This window comes from Sinocyclocheilus grahami, unplaced genomic scaffold, assembly GCF_001515645.1.
Source record: "Sinocyclocheilus grahami isolate Dianchi unplaced genomic scaffold, SAMN03320097.WGS_v1.1 scaffold54.1, whole genome shotgun sequence".
NCBI classification, from domain to species: Eukaryota; Metazoa; Chordata; class Actinopteri; order Cypriniformes; family Cyprinidae; genus Sinocyclocheilus; species Sinocyclocheilus grahami.
Window position 1 is genome coordinate 2,399,988 of NW_015505233.1, and position 257 is coordinate 2,400,244.

Sequence of the window (257 nt, forward strand, 5' to 3'; positions counted from 1 at the left end):
AATTTCTTTACTTCTTCAACTTCGAAATCTGAACTATTTAAGAACAGCACGAGATTAATCAGCTCGATCAAAAAAAAAAAAACACGTCGGAAGATCGCAGCGGATTGTCTCGTCATCCAACCCCAGCAGGAAGCACGCACCTAGAGCGGCGTCGTGCCAGCTCACCCGGTTAAAGAGCTCAAGAAAAGCCTCCACATATCGCTCCAACCTCAGACAGCCCTGCCGCAAACCCCACAGCGCGTCCTCAGCTGCAGTCA